This window comes from Diceros bicornis, chromosome 5, assembly GCF_020826845.1.
Source record: "Diceros bicornis minor isolate mBicDic1 chromosome 5, mDicBic1.mat.cur, whole genome shotgun sequence".
NCBI classification, from domain to species: domain Eukaryota; kingdom Metazoa; phylum Chordata; class Mammalia; order Perissodactyla; family Rhinocerotidae; genus Diceros; species Diceros bicornis.
This window is the reverse complement of record NC_080744.1, coordinates 70,431,266-70,443,632: the sequence shown is the minus strand read 5'-3', so window position 1 is coordinate 70,443,632 and position 12,367 is coordinate 70,431,266.

Below are 12,367 nucleotides of genomic sequence, written 5' to 3'. Positions count from 1 at the left end.
GCTTGCGCTGGGTCCCTCCACTGTTCGGGAAAGTGGTTGTACTCCGGCGGGGAGGTCCCTGGGCCTTGCCTGCTGTCTGAACTCAGGACTCGGGAGATCTTTCGGGAAATGATCTCAAGTCCGTACCCATGGGGTTTGCGGAAAGACAGGAACATTGCAGAGTAGGGAGTAAGCGAGCTGGAGTGGGGCGCAGCTATCTGCAGACACTGGGGGGAGGACGCTTAGGAAAAGTGTGAATTTTGGGAAGATGAAATAGCTCAGGGTCCTCTTACCTAGCTTGGGCGACTGGGATGGGAGAGGATGAGCCCAGAGTGGGCTGGCAGTGTCCTCCCCCTTGGGCCTTATAACCTGGGCTGACCAGAGGCAGCCCAGGTGACTCAGGGGAGCATGCACCTGCTCTAGCCAGGTGGTCCTCACTGAGTGCTGGAATCAGTACCTTTCCACTGCGGACTGGGGGACCTCACAGGACAGGCATCAGCACCAGAGCAGACGTACCGCTGGGCCTGGCCAGAACTGGTGCCTCAGTCCAGGGTCCAAAAGAGCCTCTGGCAGATTTCTGTAGCCCATGGCACTCCCTGTCCCTCACTGCAGTCCCCCACCTCCTCGCCTGTCTGGGCCCAACAGTCAAATCTAACAACTGGAGGAACAGAGTGGAAAGGGCAGGGTCTGGGGAGTGATCACCTAAAAAAGGCAGCTTTGCCACCTTCTCTCCAGATCTTCAGTCTTCCTTTCGTATTGCTTCCCCCAATGTCTTTTTGCTACAATCTGACATGTTGATATATCATCTTTCAAAAAGAACACTGTTGAAATGGAGCTGAGTTTCCATTTGGGGTGGTTTGGAGAATTTAGATTTGAGTGCATCCTCTCTTCTCCAAACTGCAGTAATAAATAGGTGAAACATATAAATGAGATCAAAAAGACATAGCCTGGCCGAAAAATAAGATCTCCGTGAACCAAAATCAGAAAAGAAGTGCAAAGTGGTGGGGAGCTGAAGCCTGGAGCCTGCAGGGCTCTGGAAGCCAAAGGCAGTGGCAGGTCCTCTGAGATAAAGGGGGACTAAACGACTCTCGGCTAGGAGCTGGGGGCTTGGGTGTTCCCCAGTCCCTGAAAGGATGGTGGGGATGGAGGGAAGCCTGCTGCAGATCTGCTTATAGGATGTGTATTATCCCCGATATACCACAGGGCAGGACCTTAAAAATGCCATAAAATCTGGAGGCAACTGCAAAACTGTAAGTCAGGTGAGCAAAGGTGGGAGGGTAGGAAAAGAGAGAGGGAGAAAATATAATGTCCATTCAAAATAGCTTACACTTTTGCCAGAATGTAAGGAAAGTGCTCAGAGATGGGGACACAGAAGTCACCTTGAAGGGGCTCCATTAACCAAATCTGGGACAATTTGAGCCTTAAAATAAATGATACTGATGAATACTCATTCAATATAAGAGACTATAAGCCTATAGTGAAGTAAATAAAAGATTGAAAGTTTAATGATAAAAGGGATACTTACATAGTTTCAAAATACCTCCCCACAAAATACTTACTAATTATAAAGGGAAAAAGAGTTAACTTTACAGAGGAGAAGCCTGGCAGATACCACTGAATAATGGTAGGCTGAATAATGACCCCCAAATATGTCCACATCCTAATCCAGGAACCTGTGAATGTTACCTTATAGAGTGAAAGAGACTTTGCAGATGTGGTTAAATTAAAGATTTGGGGGGATGAGGAGATGCTCCTGGATTCTCTTGGTGGGCCTGATGTAGTCACAGGGGTCCGTATAAAAGGGAGGTAGGGCATCAGGGTGAGAGAATGTGATATGAAGATGGAAGCAGAGATTGGAGTAATGTAGCTATGAGCCAAGGAATGCCAAGGCAGCCTCCAGAAGTTGGAAGAGGCAAGGAACGGATTCTCCTTTGGAACCTTCAGAAGGAGCAGCCCTGCCTTGATTTAGCCCAGTAAGACTGATTTTAGATTTCTGACCTCCAGACCTGGAAGAGAAAAAGAATTATGTTGTTTCAAGCAACTACTTTTGTGGTAATTTGTTACAGCATCAGTAGGAAACTAATATACCACGTTAATCAAGTAATCAAACTTGACATCACCAGTAATGGGGCAAATGGAAACTGTGCGCCCCCTGATAGGATTCAATGGGAAGAACACGAATCACTTCTGTGATGTTCCTGCCACAGACGGATGACTCTAATCTAGTCATAGGGATACATCAGATAAGTTGAGATTAAGGCACATTCTGTGAAATAACTGGTCTGTTATCTTCAAAAGTGTCAAGGTTATGAAAGTCAAGGAAAAATTGAGGAACTGTTTCAGATAGAGGGAAACTAAAGAGACATCACAGCTAAATGCAACACATAATTCTGAAATGGATCCCTTTACTCTACAGGACATTATTGGGACAACTGGCAAAACTTCAATGAGGTCTGAGGATTAGATGGCAGTAGTATAATGTTATATAGTAGTATATAGTATGTTCTATAGTTATATAATGTTATATAGTAGTATATCAATGTTAATTTCTTGATATTGATGGCTATGTAGAAGGATATCTTTATAGGTAGTGCACACGAAAGTATTCAGAGATGATGGGGCACGTTGTGTTGTAAACGTATTCCAAATGATACCGGGGAAAATGTTCTTTGTATGGTACTTGCAACTTTTCTGTAAATTTGAGGTAGAAAGATAGCCAACAAAATAAAGAAATCTGTGAATTCACTCCAGACGAAATAAATTTTTACAGAAGTCTGACAAATACTTTTTGAAAAGAAAAGAAAAAGAGGAAAATCTATTCAACTTATTTTTTTGAGGCTAGTATAATTTCGGTACCAAACCAGAACAAGGGCATGTAAGAAAAGGGAGTTATAGACCGATCTGAGTTATAGGTCTTTGTCTCAGGGAGACGGCGTGGAATAGTGGTTAGTGCATGGCCTCTGGAGCCAGGCAGGCTGGATCTACATTCTGGTGCCACTACTGGTATTTTCTGTGACCTTGGGGAAGTGACTTGACTTCTCTGTGCCTCAGTTCTCTCATATTTAAAAGGAAGGAATAACCTTCACAAAAGCCTTCCAGGATGAAATGAATTAATTCATGTGAAGTGACATAATGGTGCCTAGAAAGCATCTAATAAATGTTAGCTATTATGAACATAGATAAAAAAAATAATACCAAGTCAAATACAGCAGTGTGCACGCAAAAAATAATGCATCATGGCAGAATAGGGTTTATTCCAAGAATATAAGAGTGAGTCAACATCAGATAACTTACTAATGTAATAAACTACCTTAACAGATTACTCATGCAATGCAAACTATTAGCAAACTAGCTTCCTTAACCTAATAAACATGTAGCAATGAGCATACATAATGGTAAAATCTTGGAAGAAATTTCCATCAGTTAGGACTTAGACAAGGCTGCCTTGTATCACAGTTTCTATTCAGCATTGCACTGGAGGTCCTAGGCAATGTGTTAGTTTAAACCATATGAAATTGTTTTCTTTTTAGGTCACAGGCTGCCCAACATCAGCAACTTATGATTCAACGTATAATAGAAAGCTATAAAAGAAATTAAATTTAAGAATTGGAAAGGAAAACTACCAGTATTTGCAGATGATATGATTGTCTATGTAGAAAATCCAAGAGAATATACAGAAAAATTGTTAGGACTAGTAAGAGAATAAGGTTGCTGAATTCAAGATCAACTTTAAAAAAATTGTTAGCATTCATATACCTGAGTAATACCAAATTAGAAAATGCAATAGAAAAAGAGATTCTATTCATAATAGCAACAAAAACTTGAGACTACATCTATCAAAAGATACACAAAACCTTACATGAAGAATATTATAAAAATTACTCAAGGACTTAAAGGAAGAACTAAGTGGCAATATATATCATATTTATGAATGAGAGGACTCGAATTATAAATGTATTAATTCTGACAAAATTAATCTATAAATTCAGTGCCATTCCCACACAAATCCCATTAGAACTTTTGATGGAACTTAGCAGGCTGATCACAATATCCACATAGAAATCCAGGGGCCGAGAATAGTACAGCAGAAGCCATGGTGCCCTACTTATATTCCTCAGCATCAACAACCCCATGCATGCCAGGGAGCTGGTGCCTCCAAAAGCATGCCTTTTTATTTTCCGATGTTTTGACATCTAGGATCTTGCTGATCCTGGAGAGAACCCCTCCCAGGGTTAGCCAATTCCTGGAGATAGTAAAAGACTCACCTGTAAGTGCAACTTTCTTATGCAAACCAACCAATCCAAAGCCCATAGCCTCAATCACCTCCTTATCAAGCTCTTATACTCAGGGCCACTATCCATCAGCCCTAATCACCCCAGGGCCAGGTGCCAGACAACTAGGGACAGCCCCTGTGCCCCAGAGCCCACTGAAATCAATCAAAGTAGCCAATCATAAACCTGCTTACCTTGCCTTTCCTTTCCTGCAGAAACCACAGTAGAGGCTCGTGCCCATATTTTCCCGTCATTCCCCCTGCCTCCTGACTGGTCCTGGTGCTTCTCTGTGTGGCCCTGCATGGCATTCCCTGCCTCTTGATTCTAGGGATCTGTGAGTATAAAAAACTTCTTCCTTTGTTACAGTCATTCCACATCTGCATGTCTTACCATACCTGATTAAAACAAATCCTAGGTACATTTTAAAATGGTTAATGAGAAGTGGGAAATAGTGGATAAATACTCCAGCTTCTTTGCCCCTCAGTTGGAATGACTCTGAAGTGCCCAGTGATATTGAGCCTCAGTTACCCACTGTGGTAACCTACTTATTAATGCACCCTCTGTTGGCTTTCTTCCCTTCTCTATCACACTTCCCAACTCTCTTGCCTGTGCTTCCTGGGATCACTTTCTAAAGAAAATGCTTGCGCCCAAATCCTTCCCTCAGGCTCTGCTCCTAGGGGAACCCAAATGAATATATTTTTATTCTTTTATTTTATCTTTTTAGGTATACCAGATTTCTTTTTATTGCAGTAACAATTGGTTTACAACGTTATATAAATTTCAGGTGTACATCATTATATTTTGATTTCTGTGTAGATTACATCATGTTCACCACACAATGACTGATTACAATCCATCACCACACACACATGCCTAATCACCCCTTTTGCCCTCCTCCCTTCCCCTGTCCCCTCTGGTAACTGCCAATCCAATCTCTGTCTCTATGTGCTTATTTGTTGTGTTTTTATCTTCTACTTATGAGTGAGATCAAATCATATTTGAATATCTCCCTCTGGCTTATTTTACTTAGCATAATACCCTCAAGGTCCATCCACGTTGTCACAAATAGCCAGATTTCATTGTTTTTTATGGCTGAGTAGTATTCCATTGTGTATATATACCACATCTTCTTTATCCGTTGGTCCCTTGATGGGCACCTAGGTTGCTTCCAAGCCTTGGCTATTGTGAATAAGGCTGCAATGAACATAGGGGTACACGTATATTTATGCATTCATGTTTTCATGTACTTTGGATAAATACCCAGAAGTGGAATAGCTGGATCATATGGTAGTTCTATTCTTAATTTCTTTTTTTTTTGTGAGGACGATCAGCCCTGAGCTAACATCCATGCTAATCCTCCTCTTTTTGCTGAGGAAGACCGGCTCTGAGCTAACATCTATTGCCAATCCTCCTCCCCCCCCCGCCACCAAAGCCCCAGTAGATAGTTGTACGTCATAGTTGCACATCCTTCTAGTTGCTGCATGTGGGACGCGGCCTCAGCATGGCCGGAGAAGCGGTGCGTCGGTGCGTGCCCGGGATCCGAACCCGGACCGCCAGCAGCGGAGCGCGCGCACTCAACCGCCACGCCACGGGGCCGGGCCCTATTCTTAATTTTTTGAGGAATCTCCAAACTGTTCTCCATAGTGGCTGCACCAGTTTGCACTCCCACCAGCAGTGTATGAGAGTTCCCTTCTCTCCACATCGTCTCCAACACTTGCTGTTTCCTGTGTTGTTAATTATAGCCATTCTGATGTGCATGAGGTGATATCTCATTGTAGTTTTGATTTGCATTTCCCTAATAATGAGTGATGTTGAACATCTTTTCATGTGCCTGTTGGCCATCTGTATATCTTCTTGGGAGAAATGTCTGTTCAGATCTTTTGCCCATTTTTTTAATTGGGTTGTTAGTTTTTTTGTTGTTGAGATGTATGAGTACTTTATATATTTTGGAGATTAACCCCTTATCAGATATATGGTTTGCAAATATCTTCTCCCAATTGTTAGGTTGTCTTTTCGTTTTGTTGATGGTTTCCTTTGCTGTGCAGAAGCTTTTTAGTTTGATGTAGTCCCATTTGTTTATTTTTTCTATTGTTTCCCTTGCCCAGTCAGACATGGCACTTGAAAATATGCTGTTAAGACTGATGTCAAAGAGCGTACTGCCTATGTTTTCTTCTAGAAGTTTCATGGTTTCAGGTCTTACATTCAAGTCTTTAATCCATTTTGAGCTAACTTTTATATATGGTGTAAGATAATAGTCCACTTTCATTCTTTTGCATGTGGCTGTCCAGTTTTCCCAACACCGTTTGTTGAAGAGACTTTCCTCTCTCCATTGTATGTTCTTGGCTCCCTTGTTGAAAATTCGCTGTCTGTATATGTGTGGGTTTATTTCTGGGCTCTCAATTCTACTCCATTGATCTGTGTGTCTGTTTTTGTGCCAGTACCATGCTATTTTGGTTACTATAGCTTCGTAGTATATTTTGAAACAGAGTGTGACACCTCCAGCTTTGTTCTTTTTTCTCAGGATTCCTTTGGCTATTTGGGATCTTTGTTGTTTCATATAAATTTTGGAATTCTTTGTTCTATTTCTGCGAAAAGTGTTGTTAGAACTTTGATAGGGATTCTGTTGAAGCTGTAGATTGCTTTAGGAAGTATGAACATTTTAACTATGTTAATTCTTCCAATCCAAGAGCAGGGAATATCTTTCCTTTTTTTTGCACCTTCTTCTGTTTCTTTCAACAATTTTTTTTTTTTGACTTGAACAACAGAATTTTATTTTTTCACAGTTCCAGATGCCGGAAGTCCGAGATCAAGGTATTCACAGGGTTGGTGTCTTCTGAAGCATCTCTCCTTGGCTTGTAGATGGTCATTGTGATATTGTGATTTATAAAAAGAAATATGTATTCGGTCTTTTGATTTTTCTTTCTTTTTTTTTTTCATTTATTGCAGTAACATTGGTTTATAACATTGTATAAATTTCAGGTGTACATCATTATACGTCTATTTCTGCATAGATTACGTCATGTCCACCACCGAAATTCTAATTACAACCCATCACCACACACTTGTGCTGAATTATCCCTTTCGCCCTCCTCCCTCCCCCCTTCCCCTCTGGTAACCACCAATCCAATCTCTGTCTCTATGTGTTTGTTTGTTGTTGTTATTATCTACTACTTAATGAGGGAAATCATACGGTATTTGACCTTCTCCCTCTGACTTATTTCACTTTGCATAATACCCTCAGTGTCCATCCATGTTGTCACAAATGGCTGGATTTCATTGTTTCTTATGGCTGAGTAGTATTCCATTGTGTATATATACCACATCTTCTTTATCTATTCATCCCTTGATGGGCACTTAGGTTGCTTCCAAGTCTTGGCTATTGTGAATAACGCTGCAGTGAACACAGGGGTGCATGTATCTTTACGCATTGGTGTTTTCATGTTCTTTGGATAAATACCCAACAGTGGAATAGCTGGATCATATGGTAGTTCTATCCTTGATTTTTTCAGGAATCTCCATACTGTTTTCCATAGTGGCTGCACCAGTTTGCACTCCCACCAGCGGTGTATGAGAGTTCCCTTCTCTCCACATCCTCTCCAACACATGTTGTTTCCTGTCTTGTTAATTATAGCCATTCTGACGGGCGTGAGGTGATATCTCATTGTAGTTTTGATTTGCATTTCCCTGATAGTTAATGATGATGAACATCTTTTCATGTGTCTGTTGGCCATCTGTACGTCTTCTTTGGAGAAATGTCTGTTCAGGTCTTTTGCCCATTTTTTAATTGGGTTGTTAGTTTTTTTGTTGTTGAGATGCATGAGTTCTTTGTATATTTTGGAGATTAACCCCTTATCCGATGTATGGTTTGCAAATATCTTCTCCCAATTGTTAGGTTGTCTTTTCGTTTTGTTGATGGTTTCCTTTGCTGTGCAGAAGCTTTTTAGTTTGATGTAGTCCCATTTTTTATTTTTTCTATTGTTTCTCTCGCCTGGTCAGATATGGTGCTTGAAAATATGTTGCTAAGACCGATGTTGAAGAGTGTACTTCCTATGTTTTCTTCTAGAACTTTCATAGTTTCAGGTCTTACATTCAAGTCTTTAATCCATTTGGAGTTAATTTTTGTGTATGGTGTAAGGTAAGGGTCTACTTTCATTTTTTTGCATGTGGCTGTCCAGTTTTCCCAACACCATTTGTTGAAGAGACTTTCTTTTCTCCATTGTATGTTCTTGGCTCCTTTGTCAAAGATTAGCTGTCCATAGATGTGTGGGTTTATTTCTGGGCTTTCGATTCTATTCCATTGATCTGTGTGTCTGTTTTTGTGCCAGTACCATGCTGTTTTGGTTACTATAGCTTTGTAGTATATTTTGAAACAGGGAGTGTGATACCTCCAGCTTTGTTCTTTTGTCTCAGGATTCCTTTAGCTATTTGGGGTCTTTTGTTGTTCCATATAAATTTTAGGATTCTTTGTTCTATTTCTGTGAAAAATGTTGTTGGTACTTTGATAAGGATTGCATTGAATCTATAGATTGCTTTAGGAAGTATGGACATCTTAACTGTGTTAATTCTTCCAATCCAAGAGCACGGAATATCTTTCCATTTCTCTGTGTCTTCTTCAATTCCTTTCAGCAATGTTTTATAGTTTTCAGTTTACAGTTCTTTCACCTCTTTGGTTAAGTTTACTCCTAGATATTTTATTTTTTGTTGCAATTGTAAACGGGATTGTATTCTTTTCAGGTTTTTTTTTTAGTGAGGAAGGTCAGTCTTGAGCTAACATCTGTTGCCAGTCTTCCTCTTTTTGCTTGAGGAAGATTGTCCCTGAGCTAACATCCATGCCAATCTTCCTCTATTTTGTGTATGGGATGCCACCACAGCATAGCTTGATGAGCAGTGTGTAGGTCTATGCACAGGATCCTAACTCGCAAACCCTGGGCCGCCAAAGCAGAGTGTGCGAACTCAACCACTGTGCCACCAGGCAAGCCCTGGGATTGTATTAATTACTTTTTATGCTCCTTCGTTGTTAGTGTATAGAAACGCAACTTATTTTTATATGTCGATTTTGTATCCTGCAACTTTACCGTATTCTTTTCATTTATTATTTCTAAAAGTTTTTGTGGATTCTTTAGGGTTTTCTGTATATAAAATTATGTCATCTGCAAATATTGACAGTTTCACTTCTTCCTTTCCCATTTGGATCCCTTTTATTTCTCTTTATTGCCTGATTGCTCTGGCTAGGACTTCCAATACTATGTTACATAAGAGTGGTGAAAGTGGGCATCCTTGTCTGGCTCCTGTTCTTAGAGGGATAGCTTTCAGGTTTTCTCCATTGAGAATGATATTAGCTGTGGGTTTGTCATATATGGCCTTTATTATGTTGAGGTACCTCCCTTCTATACTCATTTCATTCAGAGTTTTTATCATAAATGGATGCTGTATCTTGTCAAATGCTTTCTCTGCATCTATTGAGATGATCATGTGATTTTTACTCTTCATTTTGTTAATGTGGTATATCATGTTGATTGATTTGCGGATGTTGAACCATCCTTGCATCCCTGGAATAAATCCCGCTTGATCATGATGTATGATCCTTTTAATGTATTGTTGTGTTCGATTTGCTAGTATTTGTTCAGGATTTTTGTATCAATGTTCATCTGTGATATTGGCCTGTAATTTTCTTTTTTTGTGTTGTCTTTATCTGGTTTTGGTATCAGGGTAATGTTGGCTTCATAGAATGAGTTAGGAAGGTTCCTCTCCTCTTCAATTTCTGGGAAGAGTTTGAGAAGGATAAGTATTAAGTCTTCTTTGAATGTTTGGTAGAATTCACCAGGGCAGCCATCTGGTCCTGGACTTTTATTTCTGGGGAGGTTTTTGATTACTCTTTTCATCTTCTTACTGGTGATTGGTCTATTCAAATTCTCTATTTCTTCTTGATTCAGTTTTGAAAAGTTGTGTGATTCTAAGAATTTATTTGTTTCTTCTAGGTTATACAATTTGTTGGCATATAGTACTTGTACTCTTATAATCTTTTGTATTTCTGAGGTTCTGTTGTAATTTCTCCTCTTTCATTTCTGATTTTATTTATTTGAGACTTCTCTTGAATAAAAGTTTGTCAATTTTGTTTATGTTTTCACAGAACCAGCTCTTGGTTTCATTGATTTTTTTCTATTGTTTTTTCAGTCTCTATTTCATTTATTTCTGTCCTGATTTTTATTATTTCCTTCCTTCTCCTGATTTTGGGCTTTGCTTGTTCTTCTTTATCCAGTTTCTTTAGGTGCATTGTTAGATTGTTTATTTGAGATTTTTTTGTTTGTTGAGGTAGGCCTGTATTGCTATAAACTTCCCTCTTAGAACCACTTTTGCTGTATCCCATAAATTCTGGCATGTTGTATTCTCATTTTCTTTTGTCTCCAGGTGTTCTTGATTTCTCCTTTGATTTCTTCATTGACCCAATCGTTGTTCAGTAGCATTTTGTTTAATCTCCATATATTTGTGGCTTTTCCGATTTTCTTTCTGTAGTTGATTTCTGGTTTCATACCGTTGTGGTCAGAAAAGATGCTTGGTGTTATTTTAATCTTCTTAAATTTATTGAGACTTGTTATGTGATCTAATATGTGATCAATCCTGGAGAATGTTCCATGTGCATTTGAAAAGAGTGTGTATTCTGCAGCTTTTGGATGGAATGTTCTGTGTATATCTACTAAATCCATCTGATCTAATGTGTTGTTTAAGGCCAATGTTTCCTTATCGGTCTTCTGTTTGGATGATCTATCCGTTGGTGTAAGTGGAGCATTAAAATCCTCTACTATTATTGTGTTACTATCTTTTCTCCTTTTATGTCTGTCAATAATTGCTTTATATGTTTAGGTGCTCCTGTGTTGGGTGCATAGATATTTACAAGTGTTATATCCTCTTGTTGGATTGTTCCCTTTATCATTATGTAGTGCCCTTGTCTCTTGTTACAGTTTTTGTTTTAAAGTCTATTTTGTCTGATGTAAGTATTGCTACCCCAGCTTTCTTTTCATTGCCATTTGCATGGAGTATCTTTTTCCATCCCTTCACTTTCAGTTTGTGAGTGTCTTTAAGTCTGAAGTATCTCTCTTGTATGCAGCATATATATTGGTCTTGTTTTTTAATCCAAGCAGCCACTCTATGCCTTTTGATTGGAGCATTTAATCCATTGACATTTAAAGTAGCTATTGATAAATATGTACTTATTGACATTTTGTTACTTTTTTTCTGAGTGTTAGTATTTCTTCTCTGTTCCTTTCTTCTTCTCTTGCTCACTTCCCTTGTGGTTTGATGGCTTTCTTTAGTATTATGTTTGGGTTCCTTTCTCTTAATTTTTTGTGTCTTTATTATAGGTTTCTCTTTTGTGATTACCATGAGGTTCTTATATAATAACCTACGTATATAGCAATCTATATTAAGTTGATGGTCTCTTTAGTTTGACCTCTTTCTAAAAGCTCTACTCTTTTACTCCCCTCCTCCCACATTTTATGTTTTTGGTATCATATCTAACCTCTTTGTGTGTGTGTGTATCCATTACCTTCTTATTATGGAAATAGGTAATTTTAGTACTTTTCTCTTTTGACCTCATATTATCTTCAGAGGTGGTTAATCTACTACCTTTATTGTATTTTCGCCTTTACTGGTGATTTTATTGTTTGTGTGTTTTTTTTGTTAATTTTCATGTTCCTATTTGTGGTCTTCTATTTCCCACTTAAATAAGTCCCTTTAGCATTTCTTGTAAGGCTGGTTTCTTGGTGATAAACTCCTTTAGTTTTTGCTTGTCTGGGAAACTCTTTATCTCTCCTTCCGTTCTGAATGATAACCTTGCCGGGTAGAGTATTCTTGGCTGTAAGTTTTTCCTTTCAGCACTTTAAATATATCGTGCCACTCCCTTCTAGCCTGTAAGGTTTCTGCTGAGAAGTCAGCTGATAGCCTTATGGGGTTTCCTTTGCGTGTAACTTGTTGCCTTTCTCTTGCGGCTTTTAGGATTCTCTCTTTAACTTTAATTCTTGACATCTTAATTATAATGTGTCTTGGTTTTTATCTTGTTTGGTGCTCTCTGTGCTTCCTGTACCTGGAGGTCTATTTCCTTCCTTAGGTTAGGAAAGTTT